Source organism: Triticum dicoccoides, chromosome 3A (genome assembly GCF_002162155.2).
Source record: "Triticum dicoccoides isolate Atlit2015 ecotype Zavitan chromosome 3A, WEW_v2.0, whole genome shotgun sequence".
NCBI classification, from domain to species: Eukaryota; Viridiplantae; Streptophyta; class Magnoliopsida; order Poales; family Poaceae; genus Triticum; species Triticum dicoccoides.
In genome coordinates this window covers 100,095,545-100,109,232 of record NC_041384.1, presented here as the reverse complement: position 1 = coordinate 100,109,232, position 13,688 = coordinate 100,095,545, and the positions used below count along the sequence as shown (strand labels likewise).

At 49.6% G+C, this 13,688-nt stretch overlaps 1 pseudogene; it reads right to left on the bottom strand.

Annotated features, from left to right (window-relative positions):
- Nucleotides 1-366: 366 nt before the first annotated feature.
- Nucleotides 367-1,583, bottom strand: LOC119271322 (annotated as a pseudogene).
- Nucleotides 1,584-13,688: the final 12,105 nt, after the last annotated feature.

The window sequence follows — 13,688 nt, the reverse complement described above, 5'->3', positions numbered from 1 at the left end:
ATAACATGCAGCTATCCCACGTCAAACATGCACTTATGCATGTAAAAAGGACGACAACAACATGCTACCATCAATGGAAAAAGACACACAAGAACATGCAACCATTACACAACTTATATTTCATAAATATTTTACATTATACGTACACAATGTTGGGGATATCGCTTATCGGGAACTTATTGGTCGACCCATGATAAGGGGTAAATCGACAAGTTTATCGGCATATCGGCGGATTTATCGCCGTATCGGTTGATTTATCGGCCGATTTATCTTATCGGCCAAACGACGGTAAGCGATAAATCGGCCGATTTATCGGAATATCGGAAGATATCTTGAACAGTGTACGTACATCAATCAAATATTCATTTTTTCTACTTCATCGAAATATTTATCAAACTATTCCCACAACAACGTGCGGAATATTATCTAGTTTTCATAATCGATTGTGACTCAAACAATTCTCAGCACATGGTCACCTTAGAATTAATTGAACACGGGTACGAGGATGATCTTCGGCCGATGGATTATGACCTGCGGCATTACTGGCACCAAGAATACTGGAGCCGCCTGGCACACCGGATTACTCAGCTCTGCCGGCCGGAACGCCGCGGCGTGGGGTTGTGTATGTTGGGTAGCTCTGGCTGCTGATGTCGACGTAGTGGTGATCAAAGAAGCCGTGTCATTTGCCGAGCCTGCCGTCAACAAAGGCGACGACGCTATCCGGCGTGCGAGAGCAGGGGCGAGCGGCGGCTTGGAGGGCGCCGTGCCAGCCGTCGACGTCTCGCACAACGGATTCGGCGAAGTCATGATCCGCGGCAAGAGAGAGGGAGCGGGAGCGGCCAGGCCCTGGGAGGGCCGCCCGTCGACGTCGGCTGGCTTCGCCGGCAATAGAGCCGGCGACGTCGCGCTACGCCGCATGGGAGCTGGTTTTCCGAGGGCCTGGGAGGTCGGCGACGGGGCGGCGGTGGCGTCGCGGAACAGGTAGACCCGGAACCGGCGCGTGTTCTTGTCGTTGAACAGCCGGACCTGCAGATCCCGGTAGAGCAGCATGTCCAGCATGTCCCGCAGGTCCTCGTCCGTGTCCACGTCGCAGAGCGAGTCCAGCCCCTCGCCGGAGTAGCAGTACTTGACAGAGAAGTCGGAGAAGCCCGCGCGCGCCGCCAGCAGGTCGCGGAAGCCCCTCGTCGAGACGGACGAGACGACGTTGAGGAGCAGGTGCTCACCGTCGACGTACCTCGGCGGCCGACCCTGGGCGCGCTCGATCCTCCCGCCGTAGCTAACCATGAGCTTCACGCGGCGCTGCTGGTCGATTGCCATGCTCTGTGCCGTTCTTCTAGCGAACGGGATTCCAATGATCCGGTGGTGGAGCTAGACTGGAGGGGGGCGTCAAACTTATATTGGTTCACCTTTTGCCCCTTCGAGCGAGAGACGGACCCGGACTCATGACCGAACGAGGGTGGCAATAGGATAGTTTTCCTCAACTAGGACAGAACAGAACGAGGAAGGCCCGCCCGATGCGAAAGCGGTGGCGACTTCCGGCGATGACTTCAGGTCCGATGATTGGCGTGATGCCGTCCTCTCCCTCTCCCTTCTTCCGGCGATCTCCTCCCCCTGTCCCTTGTTTTCTTCTTCCCTTTCTCTCATACTGCTTCTGCTTGTTGGATCGTGCTCCCACATCGCACTTGGCGGCGCGACACCGACCCCGTTCTTCCTCTCTTCTCCGCCCTCCTCCCCTGTTTCTTTTGGTTCTTCTAGTCTCTGCTCTGATCTACGTACCTCCCTGGCTCATCTTCCTGGCCATCTGCTGCTGTTCATCCTCTTCCGCTGCTGTTCCATCTCCGTCAACCATCTCCATCCCTAATCCAAATCTGCTCAATTCAAATCCATGATCCGCTGAAGCCTTTCATTGATACTCCTGCGCCGCGGTGGGGAGGGGTTTCAGGTTTGGGGGCTCCTAGTTTCGGCCTGCCGCTTCGGTTTGCCTCGTTAACTTGGCGATGATGGAGACGGCGTGGTGGGCTGAATGAGCCCGGTGTCGGTGCACCGGAACCAGCGCCATCCAGTGACTTGTGGCCCCGCGCGCACCACCGCTCAGTTGCTCGGGCAAAGACCTGGTCCACACAGACTGCTTGTTCTCGGGAGAAGGTTGGCGAGTAGCCGGTAGCGGGTGAGAAGGCGAGACGGGTGCTGAGGTTTCTTGCGAGGGTAGATGAGGTGAGCGGGTGACACGTGTAGAACAAGGACGAGCGAAAAGCTGCAGTGAGGACTGCACCTTCCACGTAAATGGCGCTGAGAAACCATGGGCGCTGCGTTATCGGGTGGCTCAAGCAAATCACATCTTTTTAGGCCTCCTTCGCTCGTAGGTTAGAAAAATCACAGAAATAAGAAAAAAATAGGAAATAAGATGATATTATGCATCTTAAATACTATGAGTACGAATATGGAAAAAGATGTCATTTGATTTATATCCTCCATCAGTGAGTTGTTCTCTTTGGTATTTTTCATTTCACTTAATGATGCAAAACATTAAGACGTGGGAGTCGTCGCCAATATCGACACCTCCAATATCGACAAGCTTTCCTAATCAAATCAATATATACTTCCGTCCTCGCCTAGGCCCTGCAATGGCCTCCACTGGCAGGGTGCCCTCGGAGCCATCGCCGGCCGCGCGGGAGGTCGAGGTGGCTCAGTCAAGTAGGCGGACGAGGCCCGGCTCGCCGCCGGTAGGTCAGCTGTGGAGCGCTGCATCATCCCCCGCTCACAGGAGGTGGTTGCCGCAGAGGATGCTCTGCTTTGGAGCCTGGTCGCAGTCACCATGGGTGGGCGGCCAAGGATCGCATCAAGTCTGCTCACCGCGGCAGTTGAGACGTCGGTCCCTGAGGTGGTGGGTGCCTTCACTGTGCATCGGTTCTGGCAGGCAGACTTTCTGCTTGTCTTCGACTCCAGGGCGGCACGAGATGTGGTCATGAGCGCTGGCGAGGTTCACGGCCGTGACTTTTCCCTGAGGTTCTCCCCCCTGGAATAGGGAGCTCCAAGCTACCCGGAGGCCGTTCAATTATCGAGTCCGTGTGGAAATGGAAGGAATCCCTCCGCATGTCTAGAACCGTGCTACGGCATAGATCATCCTCGGCTCAGCGGCATGGGTGGAGAGGCTGGGCACGATGACTGCGAACATGGCGGATCTTCGGAGCTTCGAGGCGTGCGCTTGGACTGATGATCCGTCGCTTCTACCCAAGGAGAAGATCATCCTGGTGGTGGAGCCTGAGGAGGCTATGGAGGTTGAGCTTGTGGAGGGCTTGGTATTGCCGGCAAACGCACCGGTGCCGCTGGAGAAGAGCATGCTGGAATACCGTGTCACTGTACATTTGGTGTCCACCGAGAACATGGCGGCGAGTGCCCTGGACTCCAGTGGCTCGTGGTGAGTGCGCCGTTTAGAACAACGACGAGGACGGCGAGGGTGGCGAGATGCTAGTGCTGCCCATCACCAGATTGCATGTGGCAGGCGCCCAAAGGGAGGACCCCACCACTACGCTTGGCCAGCAGATGACTGACATACAAAGGAGGATAGAGTTGGCTGTGGTGTCCACACCACTTTTGACCAGAGGAGGGGTGAGCGGCGCGGTTCCGAGGCTTCCAGAGGGGGGCTCGGCCACCGGCTACTCGACACCTGCCCTATACAGTGTAGGATGTGGATCGCGCATGCCAGGTGATAGGGTGACATATGCTAGCGGCGCAGGGGATCATCTTTTGCTCTCCCCAGCTGCGACTGAGATGATTCGAAATTTGAATCAATCATGTGGCTCGTCCCAAGGCTGGAGTAGCACGTGATCGTAAATGAGTGTGGCCAGCACGGGACTTCGACTGTAGGGTGACCTGGACACATTTCTGGTGAGCTTGTCTTGCTCACGGGCCACATCTGCATGCAGCAGGGAGACCGCCTTAGTGGGTACCTCCCTGGATGCCACCATTGCCCAGTTCCCGTCGATGTGTCAAAAGAAGATATCGCCACTTCTCCCAAGACCGATTGTGGCAAGAAACAAGAGCAGGCGCATAACGCCCCCAACTACTGTACGACGCAATACTAGGCTCGGCGGCCGCTTGGCGAATGGCTCGTCAGTCAAGACGTAGCTGCGCACGCTTATGGTTCAACTGGGCATCGCCAGGGAAGGTGAGGTGATAGGAGATGAAGCGATGCGGGCTTACCTAGACCTTTTCTCAAGACCTCTCCAGCAAAGCCACATTGCAGCCATTGTGGGGCCGTTTGGGTGGCAAGCTGAGGTGCTGCCTCTAGGGCGTGGGTTGGATGCTGCAGCACTTTAGTGTTGCGGCCGCGATTGCTTGGTTGTAGGTCTTTGCTAATGGCTGACCCAAATCAAGCAGTGGTGGTATGGAATGTTTGTGGCGTCAATAGCCCGACAAAGCGTAATGCAATAAAATATGTGATTTCGAGCTCGAGTGCTAGTGTGGTATGCTTGCAAGAAACCAAAATGTAGGACATGACCTTGATGCTAGTGCAGCAGTGTCTTGGGGTGGAGTTCGACGTGTTTTACTACGTCTCTGCGATTGGTACAAGTGGGGGCGTGCTGCTGGCATGCAAATCCTCTAGTGTCATGATGTCTAACCCGCATATCTCCACATATGCTGTCACAGCATGGCTGCAAATAAGTGATTCCACTGGATCGTGGTTCACTGGGGTTTATGGGCCCCAAAGCGACAGTGAGAAGGTGACCCTTCTGCATCAAATAAGAGAGATTTGGGATTTACATGTAGATCCTTGGGTGCTAGCCGGGGACTTCAATCTAATTGCTGACCCGGCAGATAAGAGCAATAATAGAATAAATCGTCGAATGATGGGCCGGTTCCGGCGGTGCATCTACGACTTGGACCTAAAGGAGCTCTACCTTAATGGTCGTCGTTACACTTGGTCCAATAAGCGGAAGGAGGCCACCCTCGAGATGCTGGACAGGCTCTTGGTCTTGGTGGATTGGGAGCCATTGTGGTCCGCAATATTTTCTAATAGCCTTGAGTACGAGCACGTCTGATCACTGTCCTTTGCATCTTATTCTCAAGCCTGACCCGCGGCGCGACAAACGGTTCCACTTTCAAAAATTCTGGACGAAGATTGATGGCTTTCAAGAGGTGGTGCGGCAAGCTTGGGATAGCCAACCAAGCATGGTGAATCCATTCAAAAGGCTAGCAATGAAACTTAAGGCCACCACGAATAAGCCGATGAGTTGGAGCGACAAGTATGCGGGAAGCATCAAGCAACAAATGCGCATTGCTAACGAGGTCATATTGCGGCTTGATGTCACAATGGAGGTGCGATCCCTGACCCCAGCCGAGATGGACTTAAGGCAGCTGATGAAACGCAAACTTCTGGGGATGGCATCGCTGGAGCGCACAATTGCGAGGTAGCGCTCCCGTTTGAATTGGCTGAAGGATGGTGACGCGTGCACGGAGTTCTTTCATGCACATGCAAGCTACAGGACATGGAAAAACAATATTTCAAAGCTAAATGTGGATGATGTGATGACATCAGATCATGAGGTTATGGCAGAGGCTGTGGACTCCTTCGCAAACTTGCTTGGGGCAGCACCGGACCGGGCATACTCACTAGACCTTAGTGAGGTGGGAATGGCATCACATGACATGACACATCTAGAGGGAGAGTTCACAGAGGAAGAAATTTGGGACGTAGTTCACGCGCAAGGTCTTGACAAAGCGCCGGGTCCAGATGGGTTCTCGGCGCGTTTTTACATCGTATGCTGGCCAATCATCAAAGATGACGTCTTGTGGGCTTTCCAGTCCTTTCGAAACTTGATTTTCATGGGATGACTTCTATCAATCAGGCATTCATCACTCTGTTGCCAAAATCAGCTGCTGCACTTGAAGTGCAAGACTATAGACCTATCAGCTTGATAAATAGATCCCCAAGCTTGCTGCCAAGGTGCTCACGGCACGGGTCACTAGCGAGATGCCGTGATTGGTTGGCGCTCACCAGAGTGCATGCGTTCATAAGAGGAAGATGCCTACATGACAACTACATGATGGTGTAGTGTATAGCAAAAAAGTTGCATGCCTCCTTGACACCTTCTATCTTGCTCAAACTAGACATTACCAAATCATTTGATACCGTGGATTGGGCGTTCCTAATGGAAGTAATGCAACAATTTGGATTTGGCCCAAAATGGATCGCATGGGTGGATGACCTCCTTGCCTCCTCCTCAACCAGAGTTCTACTCAACGGAATCCCTGGGAAAATTATTTACAATCGGCAAGGTCTGCGGCAGGGAGATCCTATGTCTCCCCTGCTGTTTGTTATGGTCATGGAAGGTCTGCACCACTTGTTCCAGTGCGCGGCAATTTATGGCATGATTGCACCTCTTACGCATGCGGGATTACGACACATGACCTCAATTTATGCGGATGATGTTTTCACCTTTATCAGACCAGACCTCCAGAGCCATAGGGCATGTGCTGCGCTACTGGAAGATTTCAGCATGGCGTCGGGGCTTGGCATGAACATGGTCAAGTGCTCCGCGCACCCTATTCGTTGTTCAGATGAACAAGTGCAGCAGATTGCAGATGAGTTGGGATGCCAAGTTGCTGGGTGGCCATGCCGCTACCTGGGACTACCACTGGGTTTGCGCAAAATATCGACATCATAATTGCGGTATCTACTGGACAGAATGGCTGATCGACTTCCTGCGTGGCAAGCAAGACTCCTATTCAGGGCTGGACGGTTGGAGCTGCTGAAGACCATGCTGGCCTCCATGCCCATTCACGCGATGGCGGCGCTTGATCTACCGGTCAAAACAATTGAAGTGGCGAACAAGATATGCCATGGGTTTTTGTGGAAGGGGCGCCGCGAGATGCACGGTGGCCATTGCATGGTCGGATGAGACCAAGTCTGCACATCGAAGGAGTATGGTGGTCTCGGCATACCGAACTTGCGCCTCCTCAAGACGGCGCTTAGAGCGCGATGGCCTTGGCTGATGAGAACTGAGCATGATCGGCCATGGAGTGAGTTTAACTTGCAAGTATCTCCATAATCCCTAAGCATTTACAAGGCGGAGACCAAGTGTAATCTAGGAAATGGTGAGGTGGCAGTGTTCTAGACGGATTGGTGGCTAGAGGACGGACGAATCCAAGATCTAATGCCAAAACTATTCGCGGTTGTTAAGAGAAGGACACGGAAACGAACGGTGAGGCATGCCGTAGTTGACGGATGGTGGCATGATGTGTCTCCAAACATGGGTCCTCAGGAGCTGAGCGAATTTTTGCAGCTCGTGGACAGAACTCAGCACATTCAGCTGTTGGACGAGGTTGAAGATAAACTGGTTTGGGCTTGGGAGAATAATGGATGCTACTTGGCAAGATCGGCTTACCCAGCGTTCTTTGCTGGGAGAGTAGAGGCTAATGGAGCTTCACAAATTTGGCGGTCAAGGGCTCCGACGACCTGCAAGTTCTTCACATGGCTGGCAGCAAGCGAGAGGTGCTGGACGGCCGACAGGCTTGTGCGCCGACACCTACCACACCCGACAGCTGATGACCCACAAGTATAGGGGATCTATCGTAGTCCTTTAGATAAGTAAGAGTGTCGAACCCAACGAGAAGCAGAAGGAAATGATAAGCGGTTTCCAGCAAGGTATTCTCTGCAAGTACGGAAATAAGTGGTAACAGATAGTTTTGTGATAGGATAATTTGTAATGAGCAACAAGTAACAAAAGTAAATAAAGTGCAGCAAGGTGGCCCAATCCTTTTTGTAGCAAAGGACAAGCCTGGACAAACTCTTATATAGAGAAAAGCGCCCCCGAGGACACATGGGAATATCGCCAAGCTAGTTTTTATCACGCTCATATGATTCGCGTTCGGTACTTTGATAATTTGGTATGTGGGTGGACCAGTGCTTGGGTACTGCCCTTACTTGGACAAGCATCCCACTTATGATTAACCTCTATTGCAAGAATCTGCAGCTACAACAAAAGTATTAAGGTAAACCTAGCCATAGCATGAAACATATAGATCCAAATCAGCCCCTTACAAAGCAACGCATAAACTAGGGTTTAAGCTTCTGTCACTCTAGCAACCCATCATCTACTTATTACTTCCCAGTGCCTTCCTCCAGGCCCAAACAATGGTGAAGTGTCATGTAGTCGATGTTTACATAACACCACTAGAGGGGAGACAACATACATCTCATCAAAATATCGAACGAATACCGAATTCACATGACTACTAATAGGAAGACTTCTCCCATGTCCTCAGGAACAAAAGTAACTACTCACAAAGCATAAACATGTTCATAATCAGAGGGGTATTAATATGCATATAGGATATGAACATATGATCTTCCACCAATTAAACCAACTAGCATCAACTACAAGGAGTAATTAACACTACTAGCAACCTACTAGCACCAATCCCGGACTTGGCGACAAGAATTGGATACAAGAGATGAACTAGGGTTTTGAGAGGAGATGGTGCTGATGAAGATGTTGATGGAGATTGCCCTCTCCCGATGAGAGGAGCGTTGGTAATTACGATGGCGATGATTTCCCCCTTCGGGAGGGAAGTTTCCCCGGCAGAACAGCTCTGCCAGAGCCCTAGATTGGTTCCGCCAAGGTTCCGCCTCGTGGCGGCGGAGTTTCGTCCGAGAAGATGGCTTATGATTTTTTTCTCATCGAAAGACTTCATATAGCAGAAGATAGCCACCGGAGGGCCACCAGGGGGCCCACGAGGTAGGGGGCGCGCCCCCACCCTCGTGGGCAGGGTGTGGCCCCCCTGGTGAACTTCTTCCGCTGAGTATTTTTTATATATTCTAAAAATGTCTTCCGTGAAGTTTCATGACTTTTGGAGTTGCACAGAATAGGTCTCTAATATTTGCTCCTTTTCCAGCCCAGAATCCCAGCTGACGGCATTCTCCCTCTTTATGTAAACCTTGTAAAATAAGAGAGAATATGCATAAGTATTGTGACATAATGTGTAATAACAGCCCATAATGCAATAAATATCGATATAAAAGCATGATGCAGAATGGACGTATCAACAGCCTGCTGCTACCTCTTGAGCATGCATTGGTTTTTCCTTGAAGAGGAAAGGGTGATGCATTAAAGCAGTGTAAGTATTTCCATTAGTTTTTGAGAACCAAGGTATCAATCCAGTAGGAGACCACGCGCGAGTCACCTCGTACCTACACAAACAAATAAGAACCTCGCAACCAACGTGATAAAGGGGTTGTCAATACCTTCACGGTCACTTGCAAGAGTGAGATCTGATAGAGATAATGATAATAAGATAAATATATTTGGTATTTTTATGATATAAATTGAAAGTAAAGATTGCAAAATAAAATAGATTGGAAACTTGTATGATGGAAAATAGACCCGAGGGCCATAGGTTTCACTAGTGGCTTCTCTCAAGATAGCATAAGTATTACGGTGGGTGAACAAATTATTGTCGTGCAATTGATAGAGTTGAGCATAGTTATGAGAATATCTAGGTATGATCGTGTATATAGGCATCACGTCCATGACAAGTAGACCGACTCCTGCCTGCATCTACTACTATTACTCCACACATCGACCACTATCCAGCATGCATCTAGAGTATTAAGTTCAAAATAAAAGAGTAACGCCCTAAGCAAGATGACATGATGTAGAGGGATAAACTCATGCAATATGATATAAACCCCATCTTTTTATCCTCGATGGCAACAATACAATACGTGTCGTTTCCCCTACTGTCACTGGGATCGAGCACCGTAAGATTGAACCCAAGCTAAGAACTTCTCCTGTTGCAAGAAAGATCAATCTAGTAGGCCAAACCAAACTGATAATTCGAAGAGACTTGCAAAGATAACCAATCATACATAAAAGAATTCAGAGAAGATTCAAATATTGTTCATAGATAATCTTGATCATAAACCCACAATTCATCGGATCTCAACAAACACACCACAAAATAAGATTACATCGAATAGATCTCCAAGAGAATCGAGGAGAACTGTGTATTGAGATCCAAAGAGAGAGAAGAAGCCATCTAGCTAATAACTATGGACCCGAAGCTCTGAGATAAACTACTCACACATCACCGGAGGGGCCATGGAGTTGATGTAGAGGCCATCTGTCGTGGGTTTGTCACGGCAGATGTCCTTGTGAAAGGACTTAGTCGTGGAGCCATCGCTACGGGTTAGCTTTAAGGGGTTAAACCGGACAAGGGGACACGGGGAATTTTATACTAGTTTGGCCCCTTCGAGGAAGGTAAAAGCCTACGTCTAGTTGTGATTGGTATTGCTAGGGTTTCAAAGGCCAGGGAGTGAATCCGCTTTGTATGGCTCTCGAGTTGTTGTCTGTCGTACTGAACCGCTGCCGGGTCGTCCCCTTATATACATGGGCGGCGCCCGTCGGTTTACAGAGTCCCGAGACCGGCTCATAAACGTGTCCGGTTCGGTCTCCGCTCTTTCTATCTTACAATACAAGTTTCATACAAATGCCGGTTCATGGCTACGGGCCTTAAACCGGTTCTGGGCCCTGGACCTTTCCTCTTCTGTCTACATGGGCTTCAAGCATAATCAACTACGGATGAAGTTAACTCGGCCTTTCCTGGCCGGTTTACGCCCAGTAGTAATATCCCCAACATTAGGCCCCAGATTGATTTGAACAGGTTCATGTCAATCCTTAGTAAAAACTTTGTCTTCAACATCTTCTCATAATTTAGTAAACCGCCGTGACATCATCTTCTCGGATCGTGGTAAACCGTCGTGAAGTCATCTGTTTAAAAACTGTGTATGACACATCTTCATTAATGGGTCTCCGACAATCGAGGCGACAGCTTCGCCTCACTTCCAAATTTCTGGCCCCTCGATTTTCGCGCGTGACACTTATCCCTTGCCTTTATAAATAGGACCGAGGGGTCATTTTCACCTTTTCCCCCTCGTGCCTCCTCGCGTCGTCTTCCTTGCGCTACTCAGCCTCTTGAGCTCCGCCGCCGCTGTCGACCGTCGCCTCTGCTCCGACCCTGGCCGCTGCATCACCCTGAACACACCAGAATACTTCGGCGCCTTTCTGCTTCCTCACCAGCTCCGGTAAGTTCTCTGCTTTTTTCGCCACAGATCTGTTCTAAGGTTTCGACATTCTTCACAGTTCTTCTGAAGTTCATTAGTGCTTCAGTGATGTTCTTCCATGTTCTGCCTTTAGTCTATAGATGGACACTTCGTGCTTTACGTATCCCTTGCCGTTGCTAACCTACCATTGTCATCACAAACCCTTATGCGCAAAGAACTGATCTAGTCCTTCATAAATTGCTTCGGTTCTGCACCCCTTCTAGATCCAATTATTTTTGCTTTTCTGTCTTATCTTAGATCCAAAAATTTTATATGTCACTATGAGATCTGTTTCTATGTACCTGCGAGATCTGTTTCTCCTTGCACCAATATAGGCAGTTTAACCTTGTCTAAGCAGTCTATGCCATTAGCCCTCTGATAAACCAGAGGAGCATTTTACCTTCATAATTATGCTTCGGTCTAACAGTGTCTGAGTAATCCTGTGCTAGTATTACCTTTTTCTCTTATTGCATTAGTCTCCGGTTCATACCATTTCACATATCAGTATATTTCTTACTCCCTTGTCTCTTGCATATAATCATGCATAATTTATAAACCGGCCTTTCATTTTCGGCTTGTTTGCTTCGCAATGGCCAAACAATTCACTGCCTGCAACTGGGCTCGTTCCCGGGTCACTGAGACTCAGTTGAATGAGATGGTTAGCATTGGCTCCCTGCCTAAGAAAACTGAGATCAAATGGCGAGTTCCAGGAACAGAAAATCCTCCAACCCCAAGGCAGGGCGAGGTGGTGGTCTTTGTTGACCATATAGGCCGTGGCTTCAAACCGCCAGGGTCAAAGTTTTATCGAGATGTGCTTGCCAGCTTCCAACTTCATCCACAAGATATTGGTCCCAACTCGGTTTCCATCTTATGCAACTTCCAGGTCTTCTGTGAAGTATATTTACAAGAAGAACCAACTGCGGAACTGTTCCGGGATTTCTTTCACTTAAACCGGCGCACAGAGTTTGTAAATGGCCTGAACACAGAACTTGGTGGTGTCTCGATTCAAAAGTGGAAAGAAGTTGAATTTCCTCATGCCAAACATCATAGCCACCCAAAGGAATGGAACCAAACATGGTTTTATTGCAGAGACACTTCGCCTAAGGATGAAAATCCCCTCCCCGGCTTTCGTGATCACAGACTATCCAATACTCACCCAATGCCACAATGCCTGAGCTCTTCAGAAAGGGCGAAATATGCTCCTCAACTCACCAAACTCCGGGCCTTTATGGCAAACGGTTTAACAGGCGTGGACTTTGTGCGCTGTTGGATATCCTGGAGTATCTTGCCACTAAGCCGACGTCCTGGTTTAATGTGTGAATATACCAGTGAGGTTGACGACCCTCAACGCCATTGCAACATCCAATTATCTGAGGAAGAAGTTATTGAAGGTGTAAAGAAGATTCTGAATGAGTCGGAACTGATCTGTAGTCAAACCGGTCTGAGTCCCTTCTATGCCAAGAACAAACCGCCTGCTGTAAGCACTATACTCCCTCTTCATCTCTAATACCTTTAACTTATGCAACCTGTAACCCTTCTTCTGTATATGTAGGGTGATGACCCCTTCTGGAAACAGAAAACCATAGAGAAAGCGGCAAAGCCGACTGGAGACAAAGCGGTCAAGCCATCCCGCCCAAAGACCAAAGCCGTAAAACGGACGTCAAAATGGAAAATGGCTGACCGGGTTAATATGGAGCTTGATGACGATACTGATGATCCAGAAGTTGAGGTAGAACTTGACTCACTTGGCTCTCTTTTCATGCATCTCATTAACAATGATCTTCCTCAGGAGGATGCAGAAGCTAGTCAAGCTGATGACGTAGAGGTAATTACCCTTTCCTCCGGTTCAGACTCTATGCCAACACAAAAAACTCGCCAAGCAGTCCAGAAAGTAAGCTTTTCTCATCCTCTTTCTCACTTGGATCCAACATTTATTTTGAAGACTCAGCAGCATGAAGCTCGCCGGACAACCCGACACAGTGGCCAACAGGTCACTTCAGCCGGTTTACCTGATACTCCGGTTCGGAAGCGCTGGTCTGAGGTCTCTCCTACTTCTGACCATTCTTACCCCAAGGCAGGTTATTTCAGACAGCCTCTTAATCCGTCCGATTCAAATTATCAGGTGACACCTCCTTCATCTTCTGGTGAATCGACAACAACTCAACTCCCCCCTTTGAAAACTGTGGCCAGGTGAGTTGTAAAAACCTTTCCTTTCAATGCGCCATAAATCCTTTGAATAGGATGTTAATCCTATTTTATTCTGTTTGCAGGGCCAAAGCCAGACCCAGTAAGAAAGCTCGGGTCACCAATCCGCCAGAAGACCCTGTCGCCGAAGAAGAAGAACCAAGAGGTGAACCGGAACAGACTGGTGAACCGGAAGGCCCTCATCCCGAAGCTACTTTTGATGATCCACCCCTTGAAGGCCAACATACCGATGAACCAACAGATGTTGAGCCTGCCGCACCTGATACTGAACCGGCAGAACCAAACCGAGCTAGTCCGGTGAAAGACACTGAAATTCCAGTATCATCAACCAAAAGTCTTGAAGGCCAAAGTGATGATGTTATTATTACTGGAATGGGCC